Source organism: Ammospiza caudacuta, chromosome 1, assembly GCF_027887145.1.
Source record: "Ammospiza caudacuta isolate bAmmCau1 chromosome 1, bAmmCau1.pri, whole genome shotgun sequence".
NCBI classification, from domain to species: Eukaryota; Metazoa; Chordata; class Aves; order Passeriformes; family Passerellidae; genus Ammospiza; species Ammospiza caudacuta.
The window spans coordinates 99,698,116-99,724,305 of NC_080593.1; positions in this window are offsets into that span (position 1 = coordinate 99,698,116).

Genomic DNA, 26,190 nt, shown 5'->3' on the forward strand with positions numbered 1-26,190 from the left:
AATTTTGTATGGAGGTCTCTCATCCTCTATGTTATTTCACTAAACCTTTTCCTAGCTTTTTTTCGCATTAATACAATTACATAAATAGGATTCCTTTCAGTATAATTAAAATAGTCTGGCATTGCATGCTTCCAATGTGTATTAAAATGTATTAATTGCATCTTTATTTACACATGAAAACCTCAGAACTATAATACTATTTTTCTTTCTTTTTGTTTTTTAAAGTGTTCTAAGCATTGCATTAAGATGAGTAAAAATCAGTGTTTATAATCAATGTAACTTGTGTCAAGATATGATTTTAAACATTTATTTAGGAAGCTTAATTTCTGAAGGAAAGTTTTTGACCTTTGACATCTATTTTATCTACATTTGCTCTTCAAAATTTTGAGATCAATGATCTGTTTACTGACATTTAAAAATTGCTGTTATTTAGGAGAAAAAATTAGGAGGAAAAATCTCCAGCACTACTTTTTTACTCTTACTTGGAAGCTGAAGTAGATTAAGAATATTTAGTACTTTTCAATATTTTGTTTTATTTCAAGCTATTATATTAAAATGATATTTTGGTAGTTTCTGAGCTTCTAGGATTTAAAAGGAATTATTTTATTTTCATGAAGGAGAGTTTTATACTATTAGGGAATGATCTATTACTACACAACATAATTAAAACATGATGGGTTCTATAATCGTGTTAGCTGGTATGTTTGCAATGTCACTGTAGACAATATCTTGTCTACAGTGCCAGAATAGAGTTTATGTGACACAAATGTTTGAACAGATGTTATTAGTCATAATTAAATTATCTCATGTGCTTACATTATCTGTGGTAAGAAACACTCCTTTTTTTTCTGGTGTTTTCTGAACTATCCAATAAAGCTGAATTATCAGCAAGGTCCTTTATATTATGACAAAGTAAATATTTCACACTTTGCTTGAGGAAAACATCAGCAAATCCTGGAGGACTCTATGTTCCTCAGGGATTTTTGCTGGATCCTGTGGATGAGCTGGGAGTTGAGCTAGAAAGAAAAAAACATGAACATATTGTTTCTTAACCTACTGACTATCTGGCCCCTTTTTCCTGTGCAAACTCAAATACTGTAAAAGAAAAGGTGGGCAAAACAGCTTATGTCAATTGTTCTTTGTGAAGATTGTTATAATTTTCCCATGGTTGTCTTTAATAAGAGTGGTAACTTCCTATATTAAAAATATTAGCATTTAATCCCAAACAAATAAGTAAAACCACATTTTTATCTCAAAGTTTTCTACTTAGGTCATGAAAATCTTGAAGCATAAACCAGGTATGTAAAACTACATAACATGTGGAAATGTGATTGTTGCTTGAGGCCGGGATATTTTTTACTGAGCAGTCACTGAAAAGACTAACTGGTTATTTTATGTAAATGGGTGGGAGTGGGTTGAGGTAAACCAGCTTAAGGACACTACATGTGTGTGTGGGTGTGTGTGGGAGTGTGTGCATGCATTTTTCTGGGGAGAGAGTAGGTTTACTGAGGTAATATAAAGAACAAAGAAGTGCTTTGCTTTATCTATACAGGATCATCAAGCTCTGGTAGCCGCATTGGAGTGCTGTGTCCAGTTCTGGCTCCTCACTGAGAGACATGGAGTCCCTGAAGCAGATCCACCAGAGGGTGACAAAAATTATTAAGGCACTGAGGCATCTCTCTTATGGGAAAAGCTGAGAGTTGGGTCTGTTCAGCTTTGAGAAGAGAGACTGAGAGGGGACCTTATAAGTGTCTATAAGTATCTGAAGGGACAGTGCCAAGAGAATGGATCCAGGCTCATCCAAGCAACAGAACAAGAGAGAATGGACAGAAACTGATGTACAGACGTTACACCTAATTATGAGGAAATGCTTCTTTACTTTGTGGATGACTATGCACTGGAACAGGCTGCCGAGAGAGGTTGTGAAGTCTCCCTCACTGGAGATATTCAAGAACCATCTGAATGAAATCTGTACCACTTGATCTGGGATGACCCTGCTTGAGCAGGGAGTTTGGACCAGACAATCCACTGTAGTGCCTTTCAACATGACCCATTCTGTGATTCTGTAGTTCTGTGAAATAACATAACAATATGAGGATATCTTGAGTTGTTCTATTAAGATACAGTGAGAGGGCTTTAAATTGACACAATCAGCACTCTCATGAAGTGTGATAAGTCACTTATGGATGATGTTTTTTTTTTCTTTTTTAATACTTAACATATAATTTAATAACTTTAATAACTTTTAATAACTTTTTAAAATAACTGATAACTCTGTATGTCAGCCATAACACTGCTTAAAGTCACTGTCATATGCACAAAGCCTAGAGCTTCAGCGTGATTTGCAGACGAAGTGGAAATGGCTGCTGTCAGCTTCAGAACAGATGAGGAACAAAATCTGTCACAAACCTAGAGAACTTAATATATCACTAAAGACAGTTAATTTAGCAGCCATGACCTATGTAGGCAACAGAATTAATAGCAAGTCTGTTCAGCAATGATGTTCTCCCTGCTGTGCCATTGGGACTGCAAGTCAATATTCTGATTTCAGCAGTGTTTTGTGTACAGCCTGTTCTGGCTCTGCTTCCCCACCACATACATCTCCCTTGCTGTCATGGTAGCCAGCCACCACGTTTCTAAACTGATTGCGTGTTTATTTTGATTAAAGAAGTATTCTAACTCTGTGGTGTGAATTGACTGAAATGGATTGTGGGATTAAAACATGAAATAGACCTGGGATTGATTAAAATTCCTTTTATTGTTGAGCACTTGTATTCCATTTAGAAAGTGCTAGATTTTCTCCTGATATCCTATGTCTTTTTATGTGAAGTAAAATAAAATAAAAAACTGGGACAGGGCTTTTGTCACAGGTGTCTCATGACTGTGTAATGGTAAGGCTACTTTTGCAACATGTCCAGATTTATTTTCCCAACTCTTCTTGAGGATTTTTTTGGGGTTTTTTTCTGTGAAGAGATCTCTTTGCAATGCTGCTGAAATGAACTTCCCAAATATACATCTGGATGAAACAACAGCACAAATAAATATAACAAAAACTGAGCAAGTTTCTATTCAGACTATGTTAGAGAGCAGTTTTCTTTGCAGAGAGTAAAATTGTCAAATCCTGAAAGTAGTTTTATCTGTTTTGATTGATACCGAATCACTTTCACATATTTAAAATTCTGTAAATACGAATAGGTTATTTAACTACTGAGTAAATAGCAAGATTTCTAAAGTACTGTCTATTGCAAATGTGGCTTCATATAGTATTTGAAAATAATGACATTTTAAAAACTGTCAGGAATTTTTATAATTTAGAACAGAATTATATGTTTCAAACACTAAAATGTGCTAGTTTGAAAACAGTAACTGTAGCAAGACTATTTGAAATACAGAAATAATGCTTCACCTTATGTACTGCATGCAAGGGAAAATGCAACTCTAGCTTATATATTAAACAGAATCAAAGTAATTAAATGTCTTTTAATGCATGTCTTTAGTTGCTTAAGTGCAAATATGTGTTTAAGCAACCTTATCTCAGAACTGGAGTCACATATTGATTTAAAGTTTGGCATCCTTTCTTTCTTTCTCTTTCTTTCTTTCTTTCTTTCTTTCTTTCTTTCTTTCTTTCTTTCTTTCTTTCTTTCTTTCTTTCTTTCTTTCTTTCTTTCTTTCTTTCTTTCTTTCTTTCTTTCTTTCTTTCTTTCTTTCTTTCTTTCTTTCTTTCTTTTTCTTTCTTTCTTTCTCTCTTTCTCTCTCTCTCCCCCCCTTTCTCTCTTCCTTCCTTCCTTCCTTCCTTCCTTCCTTCCTTCCTTCCTTCCTTCCTTCCTTCCTTCCTTCCTTCCTTCCTTCCTTCCTTCCTTCCTTCCTTCCTTCCTTCCTTCCTTCCTTCCTTCCTTCCTTCCTTCCTTCCTTCCTTCCTTCCTTCCTTCCTTCCTTCCCTCCTTCCCTCCTTCCCTCCTTCCCTCCTTCCCTCCTTCCCTCCTTCCTTCCTTCCGCCACTTCCTTCCGCCACTTCCTTCCGCCACTTCCTTCCGCCACTTCCTTCCTTCCGCCACTTCCTTCCTTCCTTCCGCCACTTCCTTCCGCCACTTCCTTCCGCCACTTCCTTCCGCCACTTCCTTCCTTCCGACACTTCCTTCCTTCCGACACTTCCTTCCTTCCTTCCTTCCGACACTTCCTTCCGACACTTCCTTCCTTCCGACACTTCCTTCCTTCCTTCCGACACTTCCTTCCGACACTTCCTTCCTTCCGACACTTCCTTCCTTCCTTCCTTCCTTCCTTCCTTCCTTCCTTCCTTCCTTCCTTCCTTCCTTCCTTCCGCCACTTCCTTCCTTCCGCCACTTCCTTCCGCCACTTCCTTCCGCCACTTCCTTCCGCCACTTCCTTCCGCCACTTCCTTCCTTCCTTCCGCCACTTCCTTCCTTCCGCCACTTCCTTCCTTCCGCCACTTCCTTCCGCCACTTCCTTCCTTCCTTCCTTCCACCACTTCCTTCCGCCACTTCCTTCCGCCACTTCCTTCCGCCACTTCCTTCCGCCACTTCCTTCCGCCACTTCCTTCCGCCACTTCCTTCCTTCCGACACTTCCTTCCTTCCGACACTTCCTTCCTTCCTTCCTTCCGACACTTCCTTCCTTCCTTCCTTCCTTCCTTCCTTCCTTCCTTCCTTCCTTCCTTCCGACACTTCCTTCCTTCCGACACTTCCTTCCGCCACTTCCTTCCGCCACTTCCTTCCGACACTTCCTTCCGACACTTCCTTCCGACACTTCCTTCCTTCCCTGAACACAGTCAGGTTTACTTTTTGTTTAGACTTCCATGTATTTATTATTACTGTACGTTTACACAGCTTCCCTGAAAACTCAGTACCCCAACTGTACCTCCATATGCAATGCTGGTATCCTGCATAAGCTCAACAGTGTCTTTGAATGAATGTAGTCTCAGGTTTGAAAAAAAGCAGAGTTAGATATGTAGGGAGAAGGTTAAATGAGCTGATATAGCTTACACATGATAAATAACAAACACTAAGGGAGATTTCAGACATATCTCACCTCCGTAGAGATAAAGATCTCAAATGGGAAAAACAGGAGCTAAGTCTAAGATGAGAACAATGGTTCTTTTGGACACCCGTGGACTAGTAGAAGTATTATGAAAGGGAAAATAGCTGATATGGCGTATTCCTTCTAAAGTTTTATTTATAGCCTCTGAAACAGTGAGATTAACTAAAGATGGAGGAAGGAAGGGTCAGAAGAGAGAAACATTGTAAAGAAGAAATCTTGTGGAGATTTCTGAGCACTGGGATTGACAATAAAACAGGGAGGGATACTTCTGTGGAAAATGTTCTCCCATCCATAGGAGTTCTATGCTTGCTGGTGTATGGGTGTGTTCAGCACATTTTCCAGCCTGCAATATGGATTGTGACTTCCCTGAGGGCTGAGACAATGCTCCAGATGGCAGCCGATAAGGGTAGCAACACTGGCAGAGTGGGGCTGTTCAAAGCATTTGAGCTCCCGAGCTCCCTCTAAGTATTTGGGAATTTGGTGTTTAAAAGAAGCCCTTTATCCTTTAGTAACTAGGAGTTAGGATAGGATTTTGAAGATTACACTTTCCAATATAGGCATATGAATTTTCTGCAATTCCTTGGTGAATTTGGGCCACAGTAATCTTTTCTTTGTTCTTCTTGTCTTTGAAACTTAATGTATGCTTCTGTCAAACATACAGCATCAACATGAAAACTATAAGCAAAAGAACAATTCTACCTAAGCTTTCTTGAGGTGTTCTGTGCAGGGCCATAAGTTGAACTTAATGATCCCGGTGCCTTCTAACTCAGTGTATTCTGTAATTGTACAAACATAAAGAAATACACCTTGCCATGGCCACATACTGATAGAAAAGAAAACATCAGTGGAAAATCCAAAGTTAGGTCATCATCGTACTACTAAACTGATGTAATTCTGTTATTGTGACCCTTGTATATGGTCTCTTCTTTGTTCTTCAGCACAGCTGTTTACAGAAATACTTCAGTACAGAATTGTTTTCTGTCCTGTACTTTGTACTTGGTGGAATAGTTTGTTCTTGAACTTCCAAGTCTTGCTTTCATATTCTTATAAACCTTGAACAACATTTATTAATTATGCATCCCCCTCTCCTATATACTTTTTCTTCTGAAAATTTATGACTCTAAATTGTCAATGTACTACAGTGAATGAAAGTGTAGGTGAGAGTTCAACAAACTTACACATAAAGAAATGCCACAGTTAACATTTTCAAAGGCTTCTGGAGTAATTTATATTATTTAGGTTAGGTTATTTTCCAGATGTATCAGATATGTTTGGCTCTCCTCTAATTTTTTTCTTTCATATGATCCCATTTTTCTAGCCTTTGTCTAACTTTGACCAAGGAAGCCCACCTACAACTATTAGCCTAGATAATCACTAAGCTTGACTACTTTCCTTTAAGAGAATTTACTACATCACTGCTTTGTGAAAGAACTGGTTAGTGAAATGTAGTTTGATATCACAGAATCCCAGAATGGATTAGATTGGAAAGAACTACACTGGGTGATCCACTCCAACCTCCCTGTTCAAGCAGGTTCATCCTAGAGCGCATGGGATAGGATTCTGTCCATAGAGTTCGTGAATATCTCCTATCTACACCTGCATGGCTATGAAAAAATACATGTAATAATTGGCTTCCAAATCTTGTGTTTCACCTGTACAACTAACTCATTCAGTTTTAAAACGCCAAGGACAAGCTCACACATTTTTTAAATGATTTTTTTTTTTTTACATGTGAGTAAGTAGAGAAAATATAAGCCTCTATTCCAGGCACAAAAGGGGCAAAAGACAGTGGTTTTGGAGAGAGATTCATCAACTTTGTAGTACATCACCTGGAAAGGTAGTGTCTAAGCATATGAGCAAATCAGAGCGTTACTCTAACATCATATACCATAGCGGTATTTCTACCAGTTCTAGAGCTGAATACTAAGATGTTCATGTTAGATATTATATATATATATTTATACATACACATACTATTATTATGATGTTATTATGTTAATACATATTGTGCCCAATTTTCTCTTATTCTGATTTTTTACAACATTGTCCTAAGATCTCAGTGTTGTGAAAATAAAGTTGCATTTTCTTTTAAAAAAATTTTGCAATTAAGTTGCAGGAGTAGCAAAATATTTATTCATTATTCCACACTAAGTCAGATCTACAGCCAGAAACTGAATCAGTTTTTGCTTTCACCATTTTACATTTTACATTGGAATGTCCTCAACTTTCTTAAACTCTACTTTAGTTTATTTGGACATTATTTTTATAGCTTCTTTTCCTCCCCTTGCCCTTCAAATTGCATAAAGGGAATGGCATGAGAAGAATGATCAGAGAGGTGGCGCAGGGGAATATTTGGTAACTTTGAGCCCGTGATGCAGAAAAGTGAGCTCTGTTCTTGGTTTTTTTATAGAAGTTTTTGGTATGTAACAATAGGCTACTGATTATTGCTGTCTTATTGCTGAAATGTTCCATTTTAATCCTATTTTGCTGTTATTATGTTTGAAATGTTTGAAATTGTAGCGCACACTGCAAACATTTCTATGTAATTCAATAGCAAGATTACAAGACATTTAATTAATACTTGTTAGCATATCTGTAGTGTAAATGAAAGGGACTGAATTTTTTATAAGCAGCTGTACTTCCAATGTGTCTGTAATTTCCTCAATCCCTCACTGCATGCTTTTTGAATACTTTTCTTATGCATTAGAACAATTTCCTTTTGTTTTTTTTGTGTGAGGCAATCTCTGAAAGAAAGAAAGGACCTTAAGGAAGAACAGTAGGAAGCTATTCAATAGTATTTATTTATGTGTCTTTATGATATATAGTAACATAAATGTTGTCAAAACACTGGGTGAGCCTGGCCAAAAGAATACAGAGTTTGAAAAGCAAAATTACACTTGAAGAGGAAAAAATGAAGATTTGGCATTTGTAGCAGGCATACCTAGCAATGATTTTTAATGTTTTCCAAGAGGGAAAGATAAAGGTCCATCAACATATATTACTAAAGCAAAGGAATTTCATTTCAAGACCTTTAAAATTTGAGTTTGTTCTGATTGGTAGTGAAAATAAGCAGCAGGTAGACCCTGGGACTGACATGGCCACTGTAAGGTTTGTGCTTTCTTGGCAGGAAAAGCTCTTGTGGTTACCTGGCCTGCAGTAGAGCAGTTTGGGAGCCCTGAGCTGCTTTTCCTTAAAGAGCATGCTATCCTCATCTGTGCTACAATAACAATGAAGTTCCTCAGTATTGAGCCCAGTGATGAGTTAATACAGAGATTCAGACAACATTAGGTTGTTTCAAAAGTTATTCAGATTATGAATTTGCTGAGTAAAGAGATCTAGGATTTAGATGAGTTAGGTTGTTTCTGGAGTTGCTTGGTAGACCAGAGATAAAATGGATGAAAGCTACAAGGAGAAAATTAAGAGTTAGAGAAAATATTTAAGAGATCGAGATCCATCTGCTGCTTTTTTCTCCACAAGCATACAGTATAAAGTCAACCTTAATGTAAGAATATTTGTGGAAACCTATCCTCCATTTCTGTAAGGCAAGTGTTCATGCTATGCTATTTCTATGATAACATATATGATATTGCAAATAATAATATGCATATAAAAATGCATATATGATATTGTATTTTAATTCCCTCAAATATTTTTAAATGTAACATATCTATTTAAAACTTTCTTGACCTTATTTCAAAATTATGTCAGTATATTTTCAAACATGACAACAATAAATAATTGAAAGCAAAAAAGCAAATTCAGAATAAAAAATCTGTTTATAATTAAGCAATGGGTCTCGGAAATACATTCCATTTTTCTTGTTTTATGAACCAAAATTAGCTTAAATCTTATCTACTTCTCAATTTATTCCTTTCCTTGTATAAAATCTTCCCAAATATCTTTTTCATCTGGGCTTGCCAGCAGCAGACTTTTCTCCACGTTCAGTTTAAGATGTGCTTTATCTAGCAATGCAACATGAATCCTCACAAAGTTTTATCTGTTTTCCTGTCTCTTGTCCCAAGAAGTGTCTAATCCTTCTTCTTTTTCCTACCTTCAGTGTTTTCTTTTCCAAGGAATATTTTTAACACATTAAGAACCAAGACATTTGCTAGTAAAATATGAACGTAGAAGAATAATTTGGACTCCCTAGGAAATAGAAGATATTATGTATGAAAGAGCAAGACAAATCTGTATTAAAATATATATTATTTACTTTTCATGTCTTCAAGTTTAAAATACTTGCAAACTCCCTTTCCCATCCCAAAGCTCTATCTTGGTTCAGTTGTCTAAACACAGCCATCTGGTCCCTTTGGGGCAATTTGTCATTACCCAGGATAAATACACAGAACTGGAAGAGAGGTCATAAAACCTATGTGACCCCTTCCTGAAGGAGAGCCAACCAGGATAGATTCAGAGACCACCAGTAAGGCAACCAGTGAAAGGTCATGAGGAATACATTCAGCTGAGCCTAGGCAGTTATTCAGATTACCCTAAACTAGTGGTTGATTAACAGAGTAACTTTCCAGACTCCATATTCAGTGCTGACTCTATTTTAATGGATGTGAATTCCAAGATAGATATGTCTTGCCCATTCATCTGAATGTAGGTGTCAATCTGTTGCTGGATCTCATCCTAGGTGATGATTCCACGTGGCTTTCAGGGACATGGTAAAACTGAGGGGCTGCCCCAGATGACAGAAGACTGCAGATGGTAAATGAAGAGATTAAAAGTACTTGGAGCTCGGACTTCAAATTAGTGTAGCATGAGGCTACAGAGGACACCACCTAAAATTCAAAGTGAAGCAGGAATAGGGAGAGAAAAAATGAACAAAATGAGAACAGAGAATTCTGTCTTTAGAAAAAGCCGGTATGTAGTCTAAGTGAAAGAAAAAAGAAATGCTAGTTTTATTAAAATTATTTATCAGTATGTATACATAAAGTATCATAAAGTATCATAGTTAAGCATATCATAAAGGCATATGATATAGTTCACAGGAGATATAAACCTGCATAAACCCTTGTGTATATATACAATCCATTATATGTAGAGAAATACAAAATTCACAGCATCTAAAACACCCAAAATGTGATCACTTCTGCTTGTGTGACTTATTTTGCCATGATAATGAAGAAACAATTGCTTCCTGTTATGGTTTTTTTTTTATTTAATAATTTGAAGCACTCCATCCAAATGCCACTGCACAGTGTAATCTGAATTTCTGAAAAGCTGAAAAATTCTGAATGCTGTAGGCTCTCTTTCTTTGCCTCTCACACTCATCTATGTGTATTGTAAGAATGTGTGGGAAGACTTTTCAGAATTCACATGAAATATTTTACATAACAATATTGTAACAAATATATGACAATAACTTTCCATTTGCCTATTATAGAATTTCTCCTTAAAGAAGTAGTATTTCTGGATTAAATAGAGCCATATCACGCTCAGGAAGACTCAGCATAAAAAACCAGTACATTTCAAACTCCTTTCAACTTTTATACCTGGAGTGGTCCTGAGGAGTTTCTATGACATATATGAAGTTTGGAATAAAACTTTATTTCCTAATGAATGTTTTCTTTTTTCTGAGCTCTTGCCTCATAGTAACAGGAGAGAAGTCTTTTGAACATTCAGAATTCATCTTTATTTACCATCAAAAACACTAAGTGGGAAGTAACCTTTAAAAAAGGTAGGAACAAAATTATTTGAATTCCCATAGATAAAAAAATGACATTTTGAGTTACACCTCAAAATTAATCACAAAGCACCTCAGACTCTGAAAAACTTTCTTAATAAAATGAGAAACATTCAAGGAAGTAAACAGTAAGGCTCTCTAGATATAAGCAAAATGCAAAGGTCTATAAGTGCACATTTGTTGTAGCAAAGCCTGCACTCCACTTGAACTTTATATTTGATGAGCATTTTTAATCTTTCTGTTACAGCTGTCTGTCAGAGTCTTTTGCTTATCTCTTTCCATTTCTACATGGCTCATGGCAATGCAGAACTGCTCTTGTGTATTGTGAAAAAGGTCTCCATAGATGTTCATTTGTGAATGATTCATCTTTGAAAATTAAATCTTTAGAATACAGCTGGCCATAAACTGATAACTTTACTTCTTTTTTTAAATGCTCTTTCTGTTCTTTGCAGTTCATACTTGCAATTTAGATTGCAATTTTAAAATAAAAAATTAGCCAGCTGAACTAAAAGAATTGATACATAACCACACCTTTTTTTATGAGTTCCTTCAAGGAAATATTTAGGCAAGAGAGATATTAAGAGGCATTTCCTTAAATAAAAGACTTTATATTTGTACGTGTATGTTGGCTAGGAAGATTTGAATTATATGCAATTATTTTTAACCTAAAAAATATGTGAAATATTCAGTTAATGAATGTTTTTCTAGGCTTTTAAAAATATAAAAGTTGTATCAATTTTTCCTTTTTAGTTCTTTATGGATATTAAATTCTGTGAAAAATTAGCCATCCATAGAAATCCAGCAGGATCTCCCAGAGAAAAGATTGGTAGAGAAAAGCAATGGAAATCAGAGATGTGGGTTTTTTTTTTTGCTCTGGCTGAGGAAGATAAGAAACAGTGAAAACTTGTTTCTTACTGAAAAAAGATAGGGAGGAAGGAAAACAATGAATATTGGAGAATTAACCATGTCTGAATCTTTCTGTGAGAATAGGTGACACATTTGTAGAGGGTGTCAAGAGAGACATAACTTTTGTGGTAATGGGTCTTAAGTAGAATCAAAAGGTCTTTGATTTAGCTTTTAGAGATGTTATGTCAGTACATAGCATACAGGACAAAAAGACATTTTGGAAACTGCCTCAGATATCATGAACAGAATTTTTGTTGATAGAATTTAGAATATAAAATATTTTTAAATCCTAATAGTTTTGTTGAAAGGTTTGATAGCTCTTTCAAGAGTTTAGAAATTTGTTTTTAATGACTGAATAAGTAAAAGCATTATCCTTTAGACAGGGATAAATATTGTGGTTTTGCACCCAGTTAGCAGCAATGACTTCTGAGAAAATGGTTGTTTTCGGAAGGGTAAGGTGGAAATGTTAATGTGACCTGAGTAAGAAAGGAGCAGGTTATAGACTCTCCTCTTTACTCAAGACATTAGTTAGGGGTTTTTTTAGAGGTTTTTCACTTAGTATTGTGAATGAGGATGTGACTGAGGTCTGCTGCCATCTCAGTCTAGCTGTTCTGGAATAGAGACACGTAGATTGCGCTAAAATTGTGATGTTAACAAGGTGTGAATAGACGGAACGGTTTGATGTTCTATCAGCGGATGAATTGATGTCAGGTGTACAAGTAGTAGTGAAGGACACTATTGTATCAAACGGAGATGAAAACTACATTTTTTTTTTTCATATGTCTACTTATTAGGAAATGGAAAATTAAAGAGTGTATATTGGTTTAGTGTATTGCAATTGTACTGAAAATCCTTTTGAGTACCTTGTTCCTTTCTGTGTTTTCTTAAAGAGGGAAATCTGGACTGGGTTGAGTTTTTAGGCTTTTTTTTTTTTTTAATTTATTCTTGAAAGCAGGAAAACTGTTCTTTTCCAATTTGCTTAAAAGTTACTGTGCCTTAATGCAAATCTTAACCTTTTGCTGCAGTTCAAATATATAGAGAAAGAGATCAAGATGTTATTTTGACAACCATTTTATGTGGGAAATTTTTTCCTCCACATCTCTGTCAAGAATCTCTGATGTTTCTATAAGAGGAATTTTTAAGATGCTTTAAATTTACAAAGGACACATTTTTTTTCACAGATTACCACTATGCTTCAGGTATAGATGGCAATCAAATGTATCATATTCTACAATGAGGTAAAAGTAAATGCCTTCTACTGAAACTAAATATGTATATTTGTTTGGGTATACATAATTCAGACCTCCAAAGGACAGAGATAGAATTGTTTTGTCCTTTATATGGGGTAAGTTTTGCCTTTTAATGTTTCTACATACATGATTCATTAAATGTTACATCATTTTAAGAAAATTCCCATTATGACTCCCTGCGGAAGAGTTTTATATCTATTAAACAGTTTTATTTTTATTTCCTTTGTAAATCTGACATAAAGCTGGTTCAGACTGAATCATCCAGTTAATTGAACTGCATGTTTTATACTACAGATAAATGGAGATCAGCTAGGAGGAATCAGGACTTTTCCCCCTACTATTGTTATTTATTAGGCTATACATAATGTTATGGGAGAAATCTTTTCTTTTTCAAAAGCTAGCCTTAGAAAAAATGGCATTAAAAATTAGCCTTGAAGTATGAGTTTAGTATCTTCAGAGTACATACTTTTTTTGTAAAGAAATAGAGGTAAGACAAAATTTTAATCAACAGTTATCTCTTGCTAAAAAGAAAAAAACAAAAGCACATGACATTTTTCTTCTTATTAGGATAATGGAGAGATTTACTGTTCAAGTATGAACAGTCAGGGATGTTTCAACAACACAAAGTTTGAGAAGATATGTGTAGAACTGATTTTGTGAAGTCATCCTGGAAACTAGATGAATTTCCTCTAGAAACATGTTGTAGGAACAGCTTAGTTTAGAGATTGTTTAACTCACTAGAAGATGTGACTCTGAAATCCAAGTGGATCCCAAGTAAACCTGAAAATAAATGCAGGGCAGTTGTTTCTATGTTCACTTGCAAATTCCTGACATAAAAATTGATCTTTTATAATAGAATTTTCTGTTATAACATTCCTCATGAAAAAGTAGGATCAGTCTCTATGTTTGAGCACACTACTTTAGGAATTCTGTGGTGTAACATTCTTACATGAGCTCCAGGCTTATATTTAACACACAGAGTTTCTAGATTTTAGGTAAACAATGAGGATCTAGATTCCTATTAGATTTTATGATCTATATTCCCTTTATCTCTGTAAGCAACACCCTTAGATTGAACCTTGCTGCTTTCTGGCACTTCTGGCAAGGACAATTGCCTTTGCTTCTGTGCTGTTTATGGTGCCTCCTGAAGCATCTTAATTGCTGCTTCCTACCTTGTCATTCACTCCTCTTGGAAGACCACATGTTGGACTAGACAACATCTAACTCAAAGACGAGGAATTCAGACACCAGTTTAGGGCGTGGGAGGCCCTGAAGGTTCTGGAATGGGATTTCTGAATAGAACCAAGTTGGGCTGTGAGACTCGGGCATGGGTCTCAGTGTCTCTGGAGTGGTCCAACACACCACATGAGTGCTATGTGGACAAAGAATCCATATATTCTCAGGTGCTGGTCAGGATGGTAATGAGGAATTACAAATAGAGAGCTGGTGAAGTGCATCTTGGGATTTTACTTTGAGGAGAGAGAAGTAGCCTTTTACCACTGCATGGGAATAACAAGCAGGTAATGACTGTGTTCTATTATGTCATTAAATAGTTTCAAAAATAAGTGGAAAGAGGTCATTGTATCTGGGAATAAACAAAATGTTCTGAAGACATGACTTTAAAAAATGTATTATCAAATCACTTTAGGCTATTGGACTATCACTTAAGAAAACTTTGTGTGGCAAAGTCAACTACCTCCACAAGGAGCTTTCATGGCCCAACATCTTAATTTAGCATTTTCTCACATGTGGTAATGCTTACAGAAACTGAATTTGAGTTTAGCAATTTTTCTGGTTCAGTGATTATTAAGTTCCAGTCTAACCAATCTCATATATGCAACACTGAATTTAAAAATCCCTAAGCAATTTTGAAATTGATTGGTTTGCTGTGTAGACTTGATCTTTATTTGTAGGTGAGAGTTTTCAGTAATCCTGCAGCAAACTGGAGAGCTATCAAGAGAACTGAGATTCATTGTGTGCTCTCAGAAAAATTAATCCCAATCCTATTGGATTCAATCTAAATCTTTCTACTGACTCCAGTGAGCTGAAGAGGAGAGCTATCTTTTAGGGGAGGATAGATTAAAGAGCAGTTCTTCAGATATCTAAAGTTTCTAGGCCATTTAGATCATATTTTCATCTAAGAGAAAAAGAGAAGATAGGTTTGTTGTTGTTTTTTCCCTCCCATGAATCAAATTAGATCTATACTAAAGGTGGCAGAAAATAGACTATATATGTGATGGAGAGGTAGAGATAAAAAGAAACCTTCTCTTCCTTATTTTTCTTCTTGTCATTAAATCACTGCAGTCAAGCATGGAAATGGCAAGGTGAATGTCAGTAAGTTAAACTTCATGGGTGGCAGGCAAATTGATAAACATCTTTTATAGCACCACCTGTGGAGCTCCTTCAGATGTGAGCTTGTCTGGTGTTGCGTTAACTTCTCCATATAATACTGGAAAAGGAGTGAGAAAAGAGGACATATGAGAGTCAGAGTTTAAAATAAGGTGAAAAAGTATGGCTAAGTGTTTCTATTATGGATGTAGATTGACACATTGACAAAAGTGTTTAGCTGGTGAAATATTAAGAGACAAAGGAAACCAAGAATCAGGACAAGGAAAACATTCTGTGTATGTTTTTATGTGAAAATGGAAATTTATAATATATATATTATTCCAGAGTAAATCCAGCCTTACATCAAAGGCTGAAAGTTGTCCAAGTGACCATTAATTGGCAAAAATCACATCCTTAGAAGAACATGTCCTTAGCAGACTAAGGGTATCTGTAGGCAAAAGGAAAAAATCTTTTTGCACTATTAGTGAAACAAGGTTTCAGTTTTTCACACAGTCAAGCCTCTGAGTATCTCTCTCCAAATAAGTGGTGTGACTGAGTGATTCGATTCTGGTCATGGCTTTTTCCTCCAGAGTTCTCATTCTGATACTTCTGGCAAAGTTATTTGGTTGAGATATCTTGGCATATATAGTAAGGCTCTGTAGTGAGAAAATAATTTTCATGTGAGAATTGTCAGGTAGAAATTTTGTATATGAATTTACATTTTTTAAAATTTATGTAAGCTCTGTACATCAGCTGAAGTGCCATTTATTTATCGCTTTCTTGACACAGTTTCCTAGTGTGCATTTTTGCAAAAGGAGGAAGAATTTGCTCTTTTCCATGAAGTTTCAATTAAAGATAATTTTTCAGAACTCAGTTGTTGATGTTGGAGCTGAGACTCCTGAAAGAAGGAGGTTTCCTGTGTCATTGACTTACTGTGGAGCAAATCAAGGACATAGATTCTATAAATAAACATGATAAACAGATTTCCATGTCACTGCCTTTTCTTCCATCAGAAAACTGCCTCTAAAAGGTCAAAATACCAGGTACTGCTTCACAAAAGGGCAATAGAAGGTACTCCATAGGTTTTTGCCAGAACTTAAAAATATGAAAGCCTCAGAGGTAAATAATAAGCTGACTGGAGTAAAATGTCAAGGGCAGAACAGGAGAGCATGTACTTGATTCTACATAATGATAACCACAAGTGGATCAACCATCAGACAGATGTAGCTCGCTATTTTTATAGAGGTCATTGGAACACTGGACATCAAAGAGAGTTTACAATAAAAAACCTCATGACTCTAAAGTTTTGTTTTCTTTTTCTCTTATGTCTAATTTTATGGGTTTAGCAAGGCAGAGGAAAATATTTTTTCCTCTCGTCTTGTGATAATATAATCTAATTACATCTGGTTTCCCAAGCTTTAAAGCAAGTAGCCCCATATAAAATCTTGCTTCAAATGGCATAGCTTACAGGTTTGCTCCATCAGACCCCACTAAAGAAGAAGTTCAGGATTCTGCACAGAAAGAAAAGCTGAAGATTTCTCAGGGAAAAAAAAAAATTACAAAAGAAGATGAAGGTGTGGTGGTCACCTGTAGGTGAACATGTTGCTAGATTTGCGAGCAAGAATCTTCATGTTTACTCAAAAGTATATTCTTTCCACCATTATAAAATAACTTAATTAGAATATGTCTCTTGCTTTAACAAAAGTAAAGTGTCCTTTTATTTTTGAAATTATGAAATTAATTTAAAATGCATTTCCATCTCTTAATAAAATATCCCATTTTTCAAACTAAAGTCAATTTCCTTTACAACTTCATCTTGTAAATGACTGCTTAGAGATAAAGTTAAAATTTATGGAGTTAAAAGGCCTTGGTAGATTTTCAGTGGGATGGAAGTAAACTAGAAAAATTAGAAAAAAATCGTTTGCATGGGTCTTGTATGTAGATAAAATTTCAACCCCACAATAAGCAGCCCAATAACTTTTGACCTGGGATTTCCTTTGGTTGTCATAACAAAGACTACTGTGAAATATTTCAAGATTAAATTAGCAGAACCAGATGTCTTTCTTGTTAAAAGGAAAAGTTTGTGTAGTATACATAAGTTCAGAGATTGTTGAATTGCTACACAGACACAAAAAATTGTTTTCTTACAATAAACAGTAGAAAATAACTGCTTTTTATTTTTCAAATCAGGTCTCTTATCTATTGAGATCCAAAAACATTGCATATGTAATTTTTATCTTGATCTTCCCAAGACCAAAGGCTTCTGAATTTTTCAGGTTTTTCCAAATTCATATAATCATAGAAGTACACTGTTGGAAAGAACCTCAGAAGTTTATTAGTCCACCTTCTAGCATGACTAAAATTAATTTTTATTAAAACTAGTAATGTCAAAAATTCCTATATGCACGTGTAATGCTAGAAAATTTGAACCTGAAACATTTTCTCTAGATGTTTAAGAAAACAACTTAAAAGTTCTAATACTACCTGTGGAAAGGATGGGTAAGTAGAATTTACAATTATTTTTTTTTTTTTAATTAAGGCAGTAGTTTTGTCATTGAAAGTCTCTTTTTCTTTAGATTTTCTAGGAGATCTGAGAAAGTGAAGGTAGAACATGTCTGTGCGATACAACAGAGAATGCTGCACATTGATCCATCCCTAAAATCAAAAAAGCACAGCAGTGTTGGTTCTACAGCAGCTGCAGAGATTGAGGCTGTGATAAGCTGCATGCTGCATAAAGTTTTGAAGTTATCTACTATCTCAGGTCAAAACATTGAAATTCAAGCTCTCATGTGTCTTTTGTTCAGGTTACTGAAACCTTTAATGTAAGCTTTAGTTCTTCTAGTCCTTGCTCTTAGATTAGCTTTTATCTTATTTCAGCACAGACAAACGAGTGCCTCCTCAGGGTGCTGCACCATATTAGTGCACTTGAGTGGGTGCAGCTTCACCTAGTCTATTTCAAGACTATCCTTCTCTCCTTACAAATCAGACACTGAAATTTCTTACACATTTAATTTTATAGCAGAATTTGTCAGCCTCAGCATTTCTTAACTCCCACTTTACAACTTGTCAAATGATTACTGAGGCATTAAAATAATAATATAAAACACATCCCTGGAGCTTTATTTTTGTTTGCAAAAAGGAGGCTGAAAATTAGCTTGTCCTTGTCAATAAAAAGAAAATAAAATGCTAATAAATTAGCATGTCAAAAAGAAATAGGAAAAATATAAGGACAATGAACACCTTGCTAAAACAACTGAGTACTAAATATAGAACTATAATTTGTAGAAGGCAAAACTATGCCTGTTGTGACAATGGCCATTCAAGCTGATCTGGGACTTAAGTGAATTATGGTTTTAGGAATGAAAAGTTAAATGACTATGAAAGAGGTTGCTTAATACTTTTTATTTTGCACTGTAATGCAAAATAGCAAGACCTTGCTCCCTTTCTGTTTTAAATAAAATATGTAACTATTTATTTTTTTTTTTTGATAATTGAGAGAGTAACATCGTTCATTCTGGTGAGCCTTTCTGACTTTAGAGCAGAAAGGAATATCTAATTATCAAGACACATGAATAAGAAAAAATCTCCCACATCCATATGCAGTAAACAAGCTCAAAACTCAGAAGGCCGCAATCCAAGCTTTTAATACTACTTCTCTAAATTTCCCTACATCATAGAGTTAGCAGAGTCTCTTTTAAACATAAAATGAATGAGAAGAAAAAGACATTTTCTCTCTTCTCCTCTTTTCAAATGTTCCAGCTGAACCTTCAAAGGCCCATGACAATGTTTTCAGTGCTGACAAACTGACCTCAGCTTAGTTTGATTGAGATATTCTTAGAGTTCAAAATTACATGCTAAAAAGAATGCCCAAGACCTTGAGTTATAAAATATATTAATTTTTTTTCTGTGATACCTGCTTTTATGTCCAGAATTCATGTTTTTCAAATATCTTTTTTCCCCTCTTTTTATCAGGTAGGACAAAGAAAATGCTGTAAGTGGTACTTAAAAGATGAGTGAACATAATAACAAGGGTGATTCATGCAGGTCACAAGAAGTGAAAATGAAAGTACTTTAAAATAATGTAATCAAAATAATTTGCCATAGAAATTTTATGACTGATTCACAACTGAAAGAAACAGTTCACAAAAACAGTGACTGCAAATACTTCTCTTACTGTCAATAGGAAGCATATGAAATTTTACTTTTTCCCATATAGACTTACTTTTCTAAGGGTCCCCTCATCCTCACCCTGAATAATCCCATTTTCTCTGAGAACTGAAGCAGTTATGCCAGATCTCAAGGAAACATCTGCTGGATGCCAACTCTGAAGTTTACTCTGGGTCAGTCTGCAGGCACTGTTGGATTTTCCTGACTGATCAGGCAGGTCTGTGACAGGCTAGAATAATTTTGTTCACAAGGTTTTAACCTCCATGAATGTAGAAGCATTTGAAATCATGAATATGGTGTAAATATAGAAGCAGCACATTTGGGAGGTTTTTCAGTGAATTTCTCTTGTGTCTGATGATAGACTCCTGTTCTACTAAACATGCAGTGTGAATTGGATCTTCATCAGCAACCACAGAAACCTCAAGAAGACAACCTCAAAATGGACTATCTGGTGTCTTAGAAGGTACAGCCTCCAATTACATTTCTCAGTGTTCCACGTTCCATGACCTGGGTCCTGACTATAATTTTGTTTGAACTCACAGATGACACTGATTGACTCACTGATTGCACTTCACTGATGACAATAATACAGTTTCTATTTTCCTCCTCTCTCCAGCTGCCTAGTTTCAGGCATTGAATCAGAAAACGCTGTCTTTGAAATCCGTCTTCTGTATGTCAGTATATCAAATTAATATTAAATTATATTAATTAATAATATTACTATACCAATTTAGAATAAAATAAATCTAGGCCTTTACCATCCCTGTCTTCCTTAAAATTTATTTAATATTTTTACATGGTTTAATGTCAAGGGCAAGCAGAATTTAGAATTAACAGAGACAACCATGTCCACAGAAAGTTATGGTCAAAAAAAATTTGAGAAAGCTACATTAAAAAAAAGTACTTAATAAATGCATTCAGTGGAATACAGAGCAGTTGAATCAATGTCTGCATACATACATGGGAAGTAACACCATAAACACATAGATTTGTTAGCAAGTAGACTAGCAAGTCTATTGAGACAGGAAGAAATTTATACTGAGACTGTGGGCCCTAGGGGGAAAAGCCATCTTTTGAAATTGTCTAATCTCTAAACCCATGCTGTAGTGAAAAAAGCTGGACAGACATTATGGAACCATCTTATCGAGCGGTTGCCAAGGCAACCTTGAATGAATGTGTAAGAACAGGACAACTCATCACTTTGCTGGGATGTGTGGAGTACACAGAGGGACTAATCACTGCTTAGAGGTCACAGTCTAAGGTAGTCTGCTGGTTACAATGGAGTGAGCATGTAATTGTACAAACCCAATCATTGCTGGTCCTCAGATGTGTTGGAGTAAATCTAACACACAAAACTTCCTGCTATCTGCAATTTTAAATTTTGTCCTTACTTTTTGGGTTGCAAAATAAATAAAATAAATATAGAAATAAATAACTCCAAAACATTTTATTAATATTAATTTTCTTGAAATGCAAATGTTGTACTCTGAAAGCTCGAAATATGAATTATTCTTAATTATTCTTGCACAATATGCATAAAAACTCAGTACATTTCCATGCCTTGTTTGGTTCCCAATGTGTAAATTTTGAGAAATTAATTCTGATCTTTTTCATTTGAAGTAAATCAAAATCATTAATATTTTGATCTGTCTGAAATCCCTATTCTGAGATACAAACACTGTGTATGGTTATATGGTAAAATATATCCCTTTTTTTAAGAAACATTGTGTAAAGCTTATAAATAAACACAACTTCAAAGAAAAATTTATCAAGAGCTTTGATCTGTAAATCATATTATTTTAAGTAATTCTGCCACTATATTGCTACCCAAACCATAAAGTAGGATAGAATACACAACTTAGATGAACACACATTAACTGAATTTGAGCCCATCTTGAAACCTTGAACTCTTTCTGGTTGCTCACATTTTTTCATATATCTCTAACTTTCTTTCCATTCAACAACAAAAGAGGAAATGAAAGTACTTGCTTAAAAAGTGGATATGTGGCTTGGTATATACATGTTTTAAATGTCACAATTCTGAAAAAAAAAAAACAACTTTTTAAACACTCTTGGAGTCAAGTGTTGTTTGTGCTAACAAGGTTGCATTTGCACATTGCTATGTACAAGATAAGTACTGCTAAAGAAATGAGCTTTTTTCTCCTGAACCCTTCCACTTTGCCTCACATTATTTTCTTTTCAGAGATGGCTTGTACTGAAACAGCTCAAAAAGCAGACAGCATAAACCCAGGTCCCACTGCAAAAGGTTAAGTAGAGCTGCTCTTCTCTAATATTTTGACAACACCTATAAAGTAAATGTTAAGCCCAGATACCTTCTGCTAAGCAAGTGCAGGACAACAAAAGTTATCCTTTCACTGTGCCAGTACCACATTGCTTCAGGGCCTCCTTTGTTAGTGCCCGTCTTTATCTGTGTCTTGCTATGCCTGAGCTGAACAGAGGTGCCTGACCTGGAGCCTGAACCATACTCAAGAAACAAGAGCCTAGATGCTTATATATCTTTATATGCCTTTTAGCAGCCAGGACTCAATGCCCTTCAGAAAAGGCAGGCAAAATGTGACTATAGCCAATTGTTGAAAGGAAATGTATTTAGGCTTTTCCTCAGAATAACAGGAAAAGCGCGGGGACTGGGAGTCAGAAAGTTTACATTGAATGATACCGTTGCATTTCACCTAAAATGGGCTTACATTGTGCTTGTCACACTGCTTTCTAGAAAATCACTTGGCATTTATCTCATGCTGATCTACTGCTTGGAAGTGCTAAGTCTTGAAGGGATAATCTAAGAACTGAGAAAAAAGTTGGTAAATGTAATTTCTTTATGAATTACTAAAGCAGCTTTAATTTAATTCTTATTATTTTTGTGACAATGTAGAAAGAGCTACCCGTATCTAAGACTCTGAAAAGTGTTCCTATGGAAAGAGACTGTCATAACATAAATCAGCTGTAGTATGATTCACCAAAATGCTTTGGTGCATCAGTAAGGGCATAGAAAAAACCAATCACCATCATGTTTGCCAAAGTGGTGATAGGAAAAAATCTGATGGAATTAAACTTCAGTAACATATGCTAATATTTTTATTGTAAGACAAAGATTGGTCATTGCTCATGGTTGTTGTTGACAAAAACCCCAAATAATTTGGATGCAAATGCAATGAATTGTCACAATTCTCCACATCAAAATAAAATGGGCACAAATTAATACATTATGTCAGTAAAAGAATCTACATTTTGTTAGTATTTTGTCACACTTTCTCTGTGTTTCTTCTCATTATATGTAATTATTTCTTAGGTTAATGGGAGCTTCATTCCTACTAAAACTTTCAAGATCAGAGTGCATGCACTCATGATTGTGCTGAAGTTTTGTTACTCCACTGACTTCACTTCAAGAAATACTTGTTCTAGTAATATTGTTGTTATCCTATTGTATTTCATATTTCTACAGTCCCATACTGTTGTTATTATATTCTTAAAGTCTTTACCTTCTAGCTGGTTTTCTACCAAGCAGCTTTTCTCTGTTGTGCAGTTCTTCGTGGCTTCACAGGGACTCCTCCACAGCTCTCAGCCCACCCCTTTTATCCCAGTTATCTTTACAAGCTACAGCTGCTGCCCAACTAAGGACTTCGCAGCTGTAGCTCATCTGAAATAGCTAGGACCCACTTATCCAATACATAGGACTCTCACTACATTTCCCCCCTTTTTTCTATTCAAATACAATATGGATATTCAAGTACAATATATTCTTACAATACATGTTTTATCCCGAGACTCAATGGCCTCATAACCCACACAAGTACAATACACACATTCCCCCATGACTCAAAGGTCATGTACAACACACACAGCTTCTTGACTCAAAGGCCATATTTCTCACAGCTCCTGGCTGCCACAGCTCCTTGATTCAATGGCTGTATTCTTCTCTACAGCTCTCAGGCTGCTACACCTATCTTCCACAGCTCTTCAGGCTGCTACAGCTCTCAGGCTGCATACCTCCATCACACCGGGGTCACCAATTGTTGTATTAATATTGTTGTTATTATATTCTTAAAGTCCATACCTTCTAGCTCATTTGAAATAGCTAGGATCCACTTATCCAATACATAGGACTCTCACTGCAAATACTGAACACTGCTAATAATAATAATTAACAATATGCACCACCAACCCTTCCAGCCTGAGCAATCAGCCAGTACATGGAGCCCTTTTAATTGATTGCCAGAATAGAAATCATTAACTGTATGGTTCCAAAGTATCATAGGCTAAGTTATTTTGTTTAACAATCTTGCCTTTCTTCTAGTATGTTGGGAGCAAGCAGGGAGAGCATCTTAAGATTCCCAGATTTGCCTTTTCTGTAAATATCTTGGCCAATGGAAAATATGCTGTTTAGCTTTCCCCCAGGTGCATGCAGGACACACCATGCACCACCCGCCTGTTGGCCTGCTGCTCCACTCACACAGCTGCAGCCGCTGAAACCACGGGGATCTGCGTTTGCTTTTCCAGCTCACAGTTTTGCTCTGATGGCTGAGCTTTTCACTAGCCTTTCCAAGCAGCAAGCTGCTGTGCATGTGCAATGCTCAAACCCATTCTTTGAGCATTTAATTACCACTTAAGAGTGATTTATTTCCTCCTTCTGTTTAAACTGACTGAAGGGTGGTGAGTAAGCTTCCACTAAAATATTCCTGTGGAAGGGGCAAACTGATTGGGCACACAGTGAAATACCTAAAAAAAAAAAAAAAAACGAAGATGTGTTTGAAGGCTAATTATATGGAAAAAAAATGAAACCCACCCACACATACTTGATTTCTAATTGTACCTCCAGATCATTGTGTCTGCATGTATGAATATGTGGTATACACACAAATAAAATTAGGTAACAGGAGACTTTCGAGACGGAAGTTTCTAAATTTCTTATTACCTAAGGTTTCCAATTTGCAGATACACTTTTTAAGCCAAGTCATTGAAGCGTGCAAGAAATCTTTACCTTGTTGGATTAGAATGCAAAACAAGGCACTGTTTTTCAGGACTATGCCTGCTCGGTTTCTTTTCACCTAGATAAAATCTTCTGCTTGTTTGAGAGATAGTGGGGTAAGACCTTTGTACTTTGCTATTGATGATGAGAGGAAGAAAGTGACATTGGCTTTAGCATTTGCAGTAAAAAGAAGGGATTGATGTGCAGAGAAAATCTTGTTTGAAGTCAGATTTTATATGTGGATGAGGTGATGGGGACATATTTTCTGTCTTTTACATGTTGTTACCCTAAAAGATCCTCACATCTCCAGCAGGAATTCTGTGGCAAAGATAGGTTTTGGGAGGCTAACATTAAGTCTGTACACCTTATGTGTGATGTGCTCATCTCATAAAATGTTGAAGAAGACTGAAATAGTAATCCAAGATAAGTGTAATTCTTGAAGAAAGGAAGTGATGACATAATCCAGAAAACACACCTGGAGAACATTAATAATGCTTTTTAATTAATATACTTAGATTTATATATTTAATTTCATATTAATATGCTATTGATTATTCATTGTATTAAAATACAATGCAATTATTTTCAATATGCTGGTTTTGCATCACAAAAATGATGTTCTAAGAGAAGCTGCTAGCAGTTTCCTCCATGTCTGACAAAAAAACGATCAGTAATTAGCTTTGAGAATTGGCAATCTGTTAAACCACTGAGAAAGCTGATACAGCTGTTATGAGCAGAAAACTTGTCCATTTTTTTTTAAAGGTTGCAGAATTAACAGGTTAAACCACTTGCTGCTGAGTTGGAGTTCTAACTATTTGTTGTTAATAATTTCATGTTGCAATCACCCGTTGTTAATAGTTTTTATTTAATTACCTGTTTTTGATGGTTAGAAATCCCCTTTGCTGAGTATCACTCTGCTGCTTCCTGGAAGATGGCACCCAGGACTGTGAGGAGAAGGTGACATCGGGGTTGGCGTGCAAATGAGGAAACCCCTCACCAAATCTAGCAGGAAAAACCCCTAAAAACAATGAGCCACCATGAAATTAAGAGATCTAAGTGATGTCTAGAGGTGAGGAACAGACTCCAGTGTCTGCTAAGACCCTTTTTACCTCTCACCCTAATCTAAAAGATGTTGGCTAGAAAGAGGACCTTGAATGTCAAACTGAAAAAAACAGGAATCTCCTGGTGCTCTGGTGAGTGTGGAAGCCCCAGCTCTGCCTGCAGACCAGTTGACACAGCTGCACTTTCTTTTCCTCCGTGCCACTCCTGAGAGCAGTGGCGGCATGTGCGCAATCCATTGGTTCTTCCCACTTGAACTGATTTTTAATAAAGGCATTAAAAAGAAGAAAGATCTCCTGCCCTATTTATTTCATGGCTTTGTGAACACTCATGTTAAAAACTAAAAATCCCAGGAATGCTGCCTTTTCCTTTTCTGGCCTGAGAGCAGGTAACATGGCTGGCCTGGCCCTCACCACCCCCATCTCGGCTGGGCCATGCTGGGCCGGACAGGCTCTGCCAGGGGCCCAGGCCCCATCGGCTGCCAGGCACAGGGAGAGGAGGCCGAGGGTCAGAGGCCAGGCTGGCCCTCAGTGGCTGCAGGGCAGGGGCAGGGAATGCCATCGGCTGCTGGGTCCAAGCCTGGCTGCTGAGATCCTGGCCCTCCTCATACCTCTGAAAATAACAGACGTGGCTCTGCCGCCATGCAGAAAGCAGCACCAAGCTGGGCCAGCTCAGCCAAGATTCTACCAGCACTGAGAATCACCCACAAACACCAGGCAAGGGGCAGGAGACGCCATCAGCTCCTGCCTGTGCC